Source organism: Triturus cristatus, chromosome 9, assembly GCF_964204655.1.
Source record: "Triturus cristatus chromosome 9, aTriCri1.1, whole genome shotgun sequence".
Taxonomy (NCBI): domain Eukaryota; kingdom Metazoa; phylum Chordata; class Amphibia; order Caudata; family Salamandridae; genus Triturus; species Triturus cristatus.
This window is the reverse complement of record NC_140592.1, coordinates 1,135,751,855-1,135,765,414: the sequence shown is the minus strand read 5'-3', so window position 1 is coordinate 1,135,765,414 and position 13,560 is coordinate 1,135,751,855. Positions and strand designations below refer to the sequence as shown.

Genomic DNA, 13,560 nt, shown 5'->3' with positions numbered 1-13,560 from the left:
CCTGCCTGAAGCTACAGCTGGGCCGGACTGGCCTTTGATTCCTCCGGGCATTTCCCTGGAAGGCTGGAGCCATTGGAGACCGGGACCGCTCTTGGTACTTTTGTCACTTTCCCCAACTCCCCGAGGTTAATGACATAAGGCACAGTGGAGCTTTAAAAGAGAGAAAGAGGGAGTTGGAGAAAAAGGGAACATGGAGAGCGGAGAAAAAAATAGAGAAAAGCTGGGCTGGTTTGAGCATTTTTGCTAGCACTGCTTTTAGTTCCCGGTGACTTGTTGTTGCTGTTATACTCACAATGTCTTGATTCATTTGAATGTGTTTTGCATGTTTTTAATCTATTTTACCTCCCATCCCCATCACAAAATATCACTATTTTTCTTGTAAAACATGCTTTTAAAGAAACGTTTCCACATGTTCTGTGAAAGACGAGTTTACTTTAATGCATGTTATCAGATCAAATCCTCCTTTCTCTTGAATTCTATGATTCTCAAATGTAACCTGCAGATGTCACTGCAAGGCCATGGCCGACTAAGAAACTATTAGGGTGTGTCCCTCCCAATACTCCTGCCAAGAAACTGCATCCCTGTATGTAAAGGGATCTTGGCCTTCCCTGCTGCTGGCCAGCCTGTATCTGTTCGATGTGTCGTGGAGCCCTTTACTGCTGCCAACTGCTGTACCCAGAGTGACTGTGTGCATGTGTGCACCCATAGGACTTGACTGCTGCTGTAGATGATGTCCCTGTTCTATGTATGTAAGGAAAGCTTCCATTGCTTCTGGCTAGATCTGCATGCGTTCTGTGTGTGTGAGGGAAGCTTGCACTACTGCTCTGAGCATTACATGCCTTGTGGGAGGTAATCGTGTCCTTCTTCTGTCCAGGGAGGTGTCAATAATAACGCCTGCTGCCATAGTCAGGTTGCTTCATAGCACTGCACACGCCAAGTGTTACTATTTGTCAGCTCAGCACAGCTACTTTTATAGTTTTTAAGGACAGAAGGATATACCTTCTTTTCTAGGTTTTCACCTTGTGCTCTGCAAGCTGAACAATGGTTTTTTCAGCAGGCGCTCAAGGCCACTGAGCAATATTTTTAGACAGCTGTGAGTTTCTTATTACACAGCCAGAAAGGTAAGTAACCAGAAACTTGGCTGTTAAAAAATAATGTGATTATGAAAAACATAATAATGTCTCAATGTATAGTGAGCAACATAATCACAATTTATTTCTATTTTCCATCTTTAGTATCAGTTTAAAAAAATATTGTTTCTGGCTGCATTTGTAGTTGGGGAAACATTTTCATAGGCAGAAGAGACAATGAGTGAATGCAGAATGAGTTCGCACTACCTAATGCTGCTGAGAGAGAAGTGAAACAATTTGACTTGTAAAGAAACAATGTGTGCAAACGCTAACAGAAACATGTAGGATCTTTACTGCCCTTCTGTTTTTGGAGTAATGGATTTAGCTTGCACAACAGCAGTGTAGTGTAAAGAAATACAACAGTGTGCGGTGGGCACGGTGGTAAGTGTTGATGTGGCAGGTGCAGACTGTGTTGGGGGGTTCTGGAGTCGCCGGGATAGCTGCCACTCCTAGGGGGGCTTCTCTCTTGGACTGACACGCAACGGGGGGTGGGGGGGGAACTCTTTCTTCGCTTTCTATAAGAACCATTGCAAACTAACAACACCACTGCAAATAGCAAAATAATCAATTTCTTAACATGGCATCTATGCATATCTGAGCAGTGGAATAATTATTTTTAGACACTATGGGCCGGATGTACGACCCAACAATTCCTAATGGGGTCGCAAATTGCATGCATTAATATTAATGAGGCACGCGCAATTTGCGACCCCATTCGGAATGGCTAGCACTCACAGGGATGGTGGCCTGCTGGGGTCATCAGACCACCATGTCTGTGACTGCTCTTAAATAAAGCAGGTTTTTTTTTATGCAACCCGTTTTCCTTAACGGAAAATGGGTTGCATTAAAAAAAAAAAAGCAAAATTTAACTTTTCAGTTTCATTTCGATTCGCAAAATTAGGTTTGTACATGGCCACACCCTAAATTGCGGTCACAAACAGGCCGATTGCCCGTTTGCGACCGCGATTTAGGGTCGTACATCTGGCCCTATGACATTTGTAATGATTCCTACACTCACAAGGTGCTTTCCGGGCTGTAAAGGATGCTGCCAGGTTGTTGCTGAGATCCAAACCTGGATGGAACCACACCAGCACAAAGTCACCTTACTCTAGACAGGGTTCCTTCTGATTGACCCCAAATCTGCCCTATCCCATTCCAAGCCTAGCTTAGCGTAGCAAGGATACCATGGGCACGGGTGCAAACAAGGGAAATGACCACTTTGGAAGTTGCTGGTATCCTAAAATTCAGCAATTATCAGGGAGCAATGGGCCTCGGTGCACTGCACCTGCTGCACCAATGGTATCTATGCTCCTGCTTACAACATGCTCTGTGGTGCATTGGTAGCCTGTCATTGTGGATACACTAAACCACTAGGCTTCTTCCTGGACAAGAATTTGAACATGCAAGCACACAACTCCCTGGCTTAACAGGCACAATCCACGCTCTGGCTCCTTTGCGGAATATAAGCCTTCATCGCCATAAATGAATTTAAGTAAGTTATCCAAGCCCCTGAGCTTTTAAGGCTGGACAATGGAAATTCACTACAGGAAGGGATTCCTAAAATATAGCTGGGCTCTATCAAATTGGCATTGTAAGCAGGGACCTGGATACTCACTGGCGCAACAAAGCCTGATATAACTTCAATTCTGATCACTGTGAACTGGCTTCTCAATGAGGCAACAATATCTACAAGCCAGCCTACACCCCTCACAAGGCCCTTCACTCGGTGTTCTCCGCATATCTAGCCCAGGAAATCGGCCATTTGATGTGCGCCAACAAAACTTCATAGAGCAAACTCTTTCTCCTTGAAAGTCCATTGTACAAATTGACAAAGACACTAAAGTACTCCATCTCCAGAAGTGCCCCTAGCTTTTAAACTTTATCCATCTAGCCATTAGGAAACTCTTTTTTCGATTAAAAAATGTTTTGCGTCACCTCACACCACGAGGTTCCCATAATTGTACTAATTTAATAACTCTCTGAGAGATCTTAATATGTAAGTATGAATGATACATTCCTACATTTCTGACACTGACTTTATATTTCCTACAGTATGCCCACATATTTTTATATTGTATTTATATTTATTTGTAAATCACATTTACGCTCTGTCTAACACGCATTATGGTGCAATATATTATTCTTTCTGTTCTGATACGGTCCTGGTTTCTCGTCTGTAATCTGTAACTGATAACGTGGCCCTGTGTAAAGCTCTACGTCACTGCAGAGTCTAGTTTGTGCAGTAACAACCTGTAAATAAATAAACAAATAAAACAGAATACAATACGATAAAAAATAATGTCCCTTCGGTTTACTCCTGCCTTCATATGTAGCGGCAGCACAGACAATAAGCATTTTTACCTAGATGTTCAGCCTGTCAGGATAGGGAAGGATTCTAAAGCTGTTTTGTAATGCAGCATGGCGCCCAAGTCTGGTACATTTTTGATCTACGTCGGCATTGCAGCTTTTTATTCGAACTCTGGAAACCATTCTGTGGAACGGTATTCTAAAACGATTTAGGGTATTCTGACGTTTCCCGTGTCATCTCAGCGTTTGTAGTTATCTTTGCGTTTCTATTACTCCCTGGTTATAATCACTTTCTGAACTTTACATCCGATCTTCTGCAACGTGAAATATTTTACCAACGAGAGAAGACCAAAATGTTACCTTTCAACAGCAAAGTCATGGTGCCCTCCTCAAAGGATCCCACGGAACTTGTATTAATGTAGCCGGAAATCACTGCTTCAGGTCCTTACAATGGATGCTGTGTTTACACCCGTTGCTTGGCAACCTATGATGCAAAGGTATGCAGGACTGCTTGCCTCTCAGAAATCTGAAACAACTTCTGTAAATGGTTTTGCCTCTAAAAATATAAGTAGCTTTCCTCCAAATGTTGAGTAGCAGGTAGTTTACTTTGGCTCCTCAGAGGTGGAGTTACTTATTCATATTTCTAATGGAACGGTTTCTTTCACAACTCTCAGCATTAAAATTATTCACCAACATGTTAGAAAATAAAGCCCCGGGTAGGTAAGCTTTAAAGCCAAGGGAAAAAACAGTCATAGTACCGGGAAATGCAGGGAGAAGTTGTGTGTTAACCTCAGTTATTAGCTTTTCAAAGCTGCCCAGCTTACTGAAAACCATAAACTGAACACCCCTCTTACATGTCTCCATTCATCACACTGCTAAGCTCTGTGTCCCATAACACAATTAACGGCACCTTCGGGGTCTTCAGGCATGGCATGGAAACACATACAATCAAATAAAAAACAACACCCTTCCAACCACAGTCTACACTGTGCAGCAGGTAACCATTGCGGAAAGTGTTTCAGCACACCCACACAGAGGTAATAAGCGCTATACAAATGTTATAATACAATACAGCAAAATTATGTGTTATCTCATTCATTTTCTAATATGTTGATATCTGAGACACTTGAATACAAAGTGGGCAAGGGTTTCGAGATCCTCTCTTTACAGAAGCAAGCATTAGACCTCCAGGAAATGTGTACCCATCCACTCCAGATCATGTGGACTTTGGCCTAATAAATATGGTGGCATGCCCCCGTCAATATTATGTCCTAGGAAAGACCTGTCAGTTAATGTAGATTTTCCTAGTAATTTACAAAGGAACGTCTTAATTTTATTAAAGACAGAAGAGAACATTATGCTTCTCTCATCTTGCATTTATTTTAATAGGAGCAGTCAAGAGAGTATAAAAAACTACAAATCCCATGAGGCTGTGAGACAACTGGCCAATGGGAAACAAAATGTAGTACCAATAACAGCCAATAAGGTGACAGCATTACCTATAATACCTATCTTGGCTGCGAACAGTCCTCTTTTCTTGAGCGAGAAGGAAAAGTAAAAAGTACAATGAAAACAGCTAAAGTAAACGTAAACAGTTCTTGGAAAAAGTCTGTAAAGCTGGGTCCAAAAGGGAGACACAGAAACTTGGAAGAATAGGAAACACCAAGAAGATTTTGGAGGCGATGATAGATGGTCTGCTGGATTGTCCTTAAGTGGATGAAGATGATGGAACAGCAGTAACTATTGGTGTGGAAAAAACACTGGAATAATACAGTGTTGGGGTGGGATAATGTTCGCCGCTGTGTCTTTAATAAAATTAAGACTTTCCTTCATAAATGACTGGGAAAATCTACATTTTATTGCAAGACCGAAGGCTCCTATTATGCTTATTTAAAGCACATTAATTGCAACAGAAGAAGCAATATGTACAGGTTTACAATAAAATGTGCAAAAAACATTATCATTAGACCAATAAGCTGATCTCAAAATGTCCTCCTCACAGGAACCTGCCCGGAAGGCTTTAGATTCCGTAGTTCCCCCGGAAGAGTGAGCACCAAAATTGGAGGTATCAATCCCTGCAAGATACATGACTGACTGTTATGATTGGCTCTAATGGAGTTAATGATGTAATGTAGAATCTTTCCTGTGTCATGGAATGGTGTGATGCATGGTATGATGCATCACTCATTCCATGGATTGAAGGAAGATTGAGACGGTTGGTGCTGCTTAAGGATCTTGCTGTATTTAACAATAAACCTACGATATACATCTGAAGCGGATCCTGACCATTATTACACTGGCGACGAGGATGGGAGTACCTGATTGGGGACAGGCAACATGGCGAAGCACCAATTCCCCTGATAACTAACGTCTCATTTTCGAGTCAAACTGAGGACAGAGACTCGTGATCAGCGTGGACTGCAGCGGAGGTTGAACGGAAGAGCACATCACCTTGCTCTCCTTCCGTGAGTCTCTTTGACTAATTTTCGACAATTTTTAATTTTCAAAGTGAAACGTACCGTTGTTTCCACGCGCTTGCCTCCTCGCGCCTCCTCGCGTGTTGGTTTCCATTCCAAGCCTGATTCATTCGGCTGGAACGCACGTCTTCCTACGCACGCTCCTGTGCGCTTCATCATCACGCATTCGTCGTTACCTAGCAACTTTCGGTACACGAATACGAACGAAGCATTCATTGTTACCTAGCAACCTGCATGAACACGAACGAAGCAACAAAACCTCGCTAAGAGAACACGTTTGCAGTGGAACTTTGCATTTAAATGGTATTTGACTATTGGATTTGGACAGTGAACTAATAATATGAAATGTTAATGTAATTTTCTGGAAAACAAACTCACATTATTTTCCAAACATTTTATTTTTATTAATTTCAATTTCTCTCCCTTTGGAAAATGGCTTTAGCATCATCTTCCAGTATGTCACAACCTCCACCCTTTTTGTCAGAAGAGGGTGATCCTATTCTGCCCTGGAAGAGGTGGAAAAACCTTTTTGACTCCTACATTGTAGCCATTGGTGGGGAGAAGTTTTCGGCTGTCAGGAAACAAGCTATCTTACTTCATAACTTGGGCGTAGAAGGAAGAAATACTTACGACAGCATGGACATCATTCCTGTGGGCGAGGGTGATGGTGCTCCTAGCGATGTGTATGAGATGTCCCTGGTTATGTTGGAAAAATATTTTGGTCCACGTATCAACGTGGTTCTGGAGAGACATACATTTTTTACTAGAATCCAGGGTCCAGTTGAACGTGTTGGCAGCTATGTGGCAGCTCTGAAAACTCTCGCACGCACGTGTGAGTTTGGTGATCTTTCGGATTCGCTAGTAAGAGATCAGTTGGTAAGATGCACCAACAGTGTTCGAGTTCAGGAGAAACTTTTATCAAAAAATCCCTCTTTGGCTGAGGCTGTAGCCATTGTGGAGGGAATGGAGAACACTTCCAAGTGGGTTAAAGAAATTAGGAAAAACAAGGAAGAGAAAAGTCAGAAACCTAATGAAGTACATGCTATAGAAGAAGAAGAAGATAATTTGGAGACTTGCAACAGCTTAGCAAAGATTTCTTCTGGTGGGAAGACTGTTGAGAAGGATGTACGTGTGCGTGTTCCTTTGAAGAGCACTCAAAGCAGAGTAGAACGTGACAATCACAGTGGTTCTTCTCCTGACAAGCCCACTTCTACAGTCACTAAACCTAAATGCATGAGATGTGGAAGTTTCTCACATTTTTCTAATTATCCACATTGTTTTGCCAGGGAGGCAGTGTGTAACAAATGTGGTGTCAAGGGGCATTATGCCAGAGTCTGCAAAGCTTCTGACAAAGCTCGTAATCCTCAGAAGAATGTGGAGATTGTGCGTACCATTCTTTTGAGTGTTAGGGCTGATGATGGGAAAGTAGATGCAGATAGTATAACCATGCCAGAGTGTAAAATAATGGTTGATGGGTTTGATTTTTCTGTGTTGGCTGACTCGGGTTCGCCTTTTACCATGATTGGTAACAAGCAGTGGGATGAGTGTGTAGGTCTGGACAATGTAGCATTGTTAAGGCCAGATATCAATCCTGTCAGCTACGGGGGTTCCAAGATCAATGTCCTTGGTTATGTTCAAGCATCTATTCAATTTAAAGATAGGTTTACTATGGGCAAGGTTTATGTAGCTGAAAGGGGTGACAACCTGCTTGGGTGGAGACATCAGCGTGATCTTGGCATTATGCTTAACCCTTGTGCTAAGGATCCTGATAATCAGGTCATGTTGGTAGATTCATGGGATTCAAGTTCTGAATGCTTTGAGAAATTTCCCGAAGTATTTTCGGATAGCCTAGGCTGTCTGAAGGGATTTGAGCATCGTATTGTCCTCAAAGAGAAAGCTATTCCTTGTGTGCACAAGGTAAGGAGGGTGCCAAACATGATGATTGAACCACTGAAGGCCGAATTACAGAGATTGCTCAATTTAGTAGTTATAGAGGAAATTGAAGCCTCAGAGTGGCTTGCCCCCATTGTTCTTGCCCCTAAGGATGGTGGGGCAAGTGTCCGAATGTGTGTGGACTTGAGGGGACTGAACGAATGGATTTGGGTGGATCGCCAACCTTTGCCCAATATAACCGAGTCCATTAGTGTTCTTTCTGGGGCCAAAATATTTAGTGTGTTGGATCTATCCTCGGCCTACCATCAAATTGTACTGCATAGAGACTCAAGACATCTCACATCCTTTGTAACACCCATGGGAGCTTACCGCTTTTTGCGTATGCCCTTTGGGTTGGCGTCAGCTGCGGCATGTTTCCAGAGGGTCATGAAGATGGTACTAGGGAAAGTAATTAATGTGATGTTCTTTCAAGATGATATCTTGATATATGGGAAGGATGAGAGAGAGCATTGTACAACCCTTTACATGGTATTGGAGAAACTGAGGGATGCGGGGCTCACAGTTAAAAAACAAAAGTGTAAGATTGGTGTGAGTTCAGTAACATACTTGGGTCATGTAATCTCTGGGAAGGGGATACAACCGAAGTTGGAATTGGCTGAAAGTGTGATGAAGGCACCCATTCCTCAAGATAAGGATCAAGTAAGGTCGTTTTTGGGACTCGCTGAGTTTTATTCCAAGTTTATACATGGGTTTGCAAGTGTTGCTGAGCCGATCAGAGTCCTGCTTAAGAAGGGGACACAGTTTACTTGGTCTGACGAATGCCAGAAAGCGTTTGATTGTATAAAAATGGGAATAGGTAAAATGCCTACCCTAGGACATTTCGATGTTAATCGGAAGACTATACTTACAACTGATGCCAGTCTTAAAGGGTTGGGGGCTGTGTTGTCTCAGGTTGTGGATGGGGAGGATAGGGCAATTGCTTTTGCCTCTAGAGCCCTTAAGGATGCAGAAGCAAACTACTCGTGTATTGAGAGGGAAGCCTTGAGTGTGTTCTGGGCGGTACAGCATTTCAAGTTTTATCTTTGGGGAATTCCTTTTGTGGTCCGAACGGATCATCGTCCTTTGGTACAAGTTTTTTCATGCAGGCATAATGAGAACATCACACCCAGTCTTAAACGTTGGAGTGAAGGTCTACAGGAATTCAATTTTGTTGTTCGGTATATACCTGGTATGAATAACAAGTCTGCGGATTGCCTCTCTCGTTTGCCTGTTGGGGAGTCCACGGATTGCAGTGAAGTGGAGTGTGTGTCATGGGTTACTGAGCCTGCTTTCTCATCTGAAGAGTGGGTGGAGGGTGTTAATGGTGACAAAGAATTTGCTTGCCTGAAAAGATGGGTGAGTCATGGATGGCCTGATTACAAAGTCCTGGATCAGGAAATGAGACCTTATTGGACTGTGAGGGAAGAGTTGTCGTTTTGTTGTGATAATCTCATGAGAGGTGGAAGGGTGATTCCTCCTTGTGTGTTCAGGGACAAAATAATTAACCTTGCCCATGAGGGACATTTGGGCAGGAGTCTGACGAAAGCCCGCGTGAGAGAGAAATACTGGTGGCCTGGTATGGATCGGATGATTGAACTAGTGGTTAAAGATTGTATGTCCTGTGCCTCCAACGACAAGTCTCATATTCCCAGCAATGTCCCTCTGTCTCCTGTGGTGGTTCCTGAAAAGGCGTGGTCGAAGCTGGGTCTGGACATTGTGGGGCCATTTGAGCTTTTACCTTCTTTTGAAAGATTTGTTCTGGTTCTTGTGGACTATACCTCTAAGTGGGTAGTTACTAAGTGCGTATCGGTGGCTAATACTAAGACGGTGATAGACTTCCTTAAAGATGTCTTTGTGTCTGAGGGGGTTCCTAGGTTCTTAATTACTGACAATGGGGTGCAGTTTGTTTCCCATGAAATGCACAACTTCCTTAAAGACTTTGACATTATCCATCAAAAGACAGCTTTATATTCACCTCAAGCTAATGGGTTGGCTGAGAGAATGAACAGGGTGGTCAAAGGATGTGCTCAACGGGCTCTTGAGTTTAAGATGCCTTTTAGTACTGTTTTGAGAGATACTTGGTGGGCTCACCGTACTACGCCTAATGCTGCTACCTTAAAGTCTCCTTTTGAAGTTTTGAGCGGGAGGAAAGCTTCTTCCAAATTAAATCCTAGTTGGCTACCTTCTAGTTTGGAGGAAGAGTTGTCTGTTGAAACTAGGAAAGCTAGGATTTCTGAGTATCAAAACAAATACAAGTCTAGTTATGATTCCAGAATGAATGTTAAGTACAAGAAATGGTGTGTGGGAGACCAGGTCTTGGTGAAGAATCCTAGGCATACCTTCAAAGGTAGAACGCGTTATTTGGGTCCCTTTACCATTGTAGCCACCAAGAAGAATGTAGTAAAAGTTAACACGGGTTGCTGGTGGAGTATGTCCAGGTTGGTCAAGCACACTGGTGGTTCCCAGAGTGCAGAGTGTTCTGACCTTTCCGAGATGGGTGGTAATCATTCAGAAAGTGAAGGGGTTGGAGGGGAACCCGAACAGCATCCGTCCAGGTCTAGGAGAGTACCTGTTAGGATGAAGGACTATGTACTGTACTAATGTTACCTTGGTTGAGTCTTCTCTTATATTGCATGTTAAGATGATGGACCATGTACTGTACTAATGTTGCTTTGTTTGAGTCTGTTCTTATTTTGTATTTTCATTTTTTTAGAATTAGTTCTTAAAGTCTTATGTATTCTTTTCATTTGGGTGGGAAGGGGATGTGTTATGATTGGCTCTAATGGAGTTAATGATGTAATGTAGAATCTTTCCTGTGTCATGGAATGGTGTGATGCATGGTATGATGCATCACTCATTCCATGGATTGAAGGAAGATTGAGACGGTTGGTGCTGCTTAAGGATCTTGCTGTATTTAACAATAAACCTACGATATACATCTGAAGCGGATCCTGACCATTATTACACTGACTTGACCCAACGGGTGGGAGTAGTGGAAGAAACAGGTTTGTGGGGTTTTCTGAAAGATATGAGAAGTTGGGTATCTGAGGAGGTTCTGAGATACACTATGTTTTGCTCATAAACCTTAAGACATTTTCCTATACAAAGTTTGGGTTGATCTGGGAAATAAGGATAGAGCATAGTAGTTAGGTTTCTTTTTTGCGTTTACTTATGGAGAAAAGAATGCCTGTGGGAGTAAAATGGCGAGCAGACACCCAAAGCTTTAACATCAGACAGACATTTTATTTATAGCAAACACAATAGCATCTCCACAGCCTGTCAGTGTGGCTGGATCGTTTTCCTTGCACTTAACCACTAGTACCCCTCATACAACATTGACGACTATCAGGGATAGATAGGCTCTGACCATGACGCACACATCGCTGACCTTGCCTGAGTGGCCCTCTACCTCCCACATCCACGTGGAAGCTGCCCTGCGATTGCCTTGAAGACCTAGTATTCTGGAAGGAGAAAGAAACTTGCATTAAGCAATACATCGCTGAAAACCACAACACAGCGTCCTCACGAACACTGAAGTAGGGCGCATTTAAAATGGTCACCAGGAGCATGTGAATCCAACAGATCTCGGGAGTACGCTGAGCTCTCAAGAAAGATATAGATAAGGCCGAACGCACCCCTGTGGCTCTTAGTAAAACGACAGACGCAGACCCTTCGCTTGCACCACAACTGGTGGACGCACAGACCACGCATGCTTCCCACCTGTTGAGCCTGCAACGCTACAATTTCACCGCTAACGCCACCAGGGTCCCCCGTGAGGAGGGAAGACCCGGGAGGCTCCTGGCCTGTGAGGAAATATGAATTTTTATGATCGATTGTGTCCCCTATCTTAGACCCCAACGGCTCCATGTACATGCTACAAGTACATGTATGTTCCCTCCACTTCCAGCTATGAAGACGCAAATACATATGCGTCCAACGTTAACATGTCCTCTTTCAGATCCACCATGAATGGATCGAATATTCCGTTCCTAAGTATGCCTTGCCACCGTCTTTATATGGTGTACCTTTCACGTTTTTCAGCTCTGGCAAGGTAGGCCCTGAATTCTGCCATCGAGCCTTTTCCTGCTTTCTACTTCTGAATGCTCCAGCCTGGACCTGCATCTGTATCCATGACCTTTGTCTTACTTCCTGCGCGACTAACGGTGCCAGGCCCGGCCTGTTGCCTGCCAAAGACTGCATTCAGCCTTCAAGTTATCTGCTCCGCTCCTCGAGAAATACATTCCTGTCTAGTAGTTTAGGTAAACATCCTTCCAGCTACAGAGCAAAGGGCCCGGCCTTACTGTCTCCGTGCAAGTAATTCATGGCTTTTGTTGCCATGGTAGGCCCATGCCCCCTCGCATCTCATTTAGACACGTAGACGCTTATACACGCACTAGTAGTTAGTATAGGATAGCCTCTGCCTGAGAGACCTTTCCTTCCAGATAATACAGTTCCTTAAACACAAGATATTAGATACGATTTGGGATTAGGTTGTTCTGACATCCCAGACTTCTGTCTCCTCATGTAGGGCTAAATGTCAAGTCCCCTTCACCCTCCAGTTACACGTCAAACACACGTCATGCTACTGCGCGCACCTCTCTGCCATGTATTTCTGCTGACTTTGCAGGATTCTCTTATGGATCCACCCACCTGTGTCATCATCATAATGACGTTTCTAAGTACACGCCTATTGTAACGCCTTGATTCATTACGTATGTGTATTCTTATCTCTCCTCTCAGCTGTCACGCCTTCTGCATATGTCTTTACTGTAATGCATTGACTATATATATGACAACCTGTCAATAAAGTATTGCCTCTATTCCTTCCCGAACCTTCGTGGTGACGGAATCCGATTGCCTGGTTCGAACCAATTCCTTTGTAAGGAATAAATCCCCTTTTAAAACCTCAAATACCACGGATTCTGCCTCTTATTTTTACTGAGTTATTCTTATTGAATTTTACTGCATAAATTAAGTCTAGGTAATTAAAATTTACCACATAATTGGCGCCCGAATAGGGACACCTCTCACACCCCACGCGCCGGAGGTGCGTTGCAGACCCGGTCTCCTGCCACAGCCGGACGGACAACTACGCGTACCCGCAGGATTTCCTGTACCTCCCTCAGGCCAACGGAGGTGACTGAGGCTGCGATCAACACCCAGACGAGGCGGTGAGGAGTGCGGAGGATCCCGACCAGAGCCTAGCTGAGAGAGCAAGATCTGAGGTATACAGAGGCCCACCAGATTCCGAAGTTCCGAAGTAACTAAGTCAAGAGTCGAGTCCAGTCCAGTTTGGTCTAGTCCAGTCCAGACTTTCCGAGGCCTTCTGTTCCGTTCCGTGCTTCCCGGTGAGTACCGTTGCTGGGGACGCATCTAGACGTGCGCATTGGTTTGTGCCGGTCAAGACGGGTTTGGGTACACAGATCCGGTCTGCACTGTTTTAGCAGTGTATCTGTACTGTTTAGCAGTACATCTAGTATTATGCAGTTAGCTAGTTTTATTCTAATTATTATTGTTCGTTTTAAAATGTTTTAATATGTTTTAAATGTCGTGGTATGGGTGATTGTTCGATCTTCATTACTGTGTTTATTGTATTAATTGTGTTCAAGTCCGAGTAAGAATCCAGTAGCAAGGTTTAAGATGCCGTTATTCTCAAAATTAAGACAGATAAAAACTAGAAAAGGGATACTCGAGGAAGCCGTTCCCATTCCACC

General features: G+C 43.5%; 1 protein-coding gene across 3 annotated transcripts in view; it reads right to left on the bottom strand.

Moving 5' to 3' along the window:
- HEATR4 (HEAT repeat containing 4) overlaps positions 1–13,560 on the bottom strand; it is a 774,416-nt gene that overhangs the window by 439,219 nt on the left and 321,637 nt on the right. For 2 of the 3 annotated variants that reach the window (XM_085627059.1, XM_085627057.1), the window contains exon 1: positions 3,798–3,886. The exons of the other annotated variant lie outside the window; for it this stretch is intronic. The gene's annotated coding sequence lies outside the window, so the exon portion shown is untranslated. Of the gene's footprint in view, positions 1–3,797; positions 3,887–13,560 lie in introns of those variants that run through there. 3 annotated transcript variants of the gene reach the window in all.